Below are 403 nucleotides of genomic sequence, written 5' to 3'. Positions count from 1 at the left end.
AAAAGAAACTGGACAGACCAGATAGAGAGATGAGTCGGAGATGCTCTCCAGTGACCTTGAGTAAGCAGGCAGCCATGGTGTGACTGCCTATGAAGGGCGTGGACTCTGGGTGCTGAGGGTGTCAGTCCAACAACCACAAGGAACTAAATTATGCCAACAGCTTAAATTCACCTGAAAGAGGACTCTGAATTTCAAATGAGAATACAGCTGGCCAAGACCTTGGATCCAGCTTTGTGGAACCACAATAAAGGGAAAAACTAAGGCATGCTCAGTTTTTGATCCAGATAATATGAGATAAGAAACATGTATAGTTTTAAGTTTCTAAATTTCTCGTAGCTTGTTATGTATCAATCTGTAACATGTATTATATACATTCAAGATAATACACATAGAGTAACAGGAT

The sequence above is a fragment of the Pteropus vampyrus genome, unplaced genomic scaffold (genome assembly GCF_000151845.1).
Source record: "Pteropus vampyrus isolate Shadow unplaced genomic scaffold, Pvam_2.0 Scaffold460, whole genome shotgun sequence".
In the NCBI taxonomy this organism is placed as follows: Eukaryota; Metazoa; Chordata; class Mammalia; order Chiroptera; family Pteropodidae; genus Pteropus; species Pteropus vampyrus.
This window is presented reverse-complemented; position numbering follows the sequence as displayed.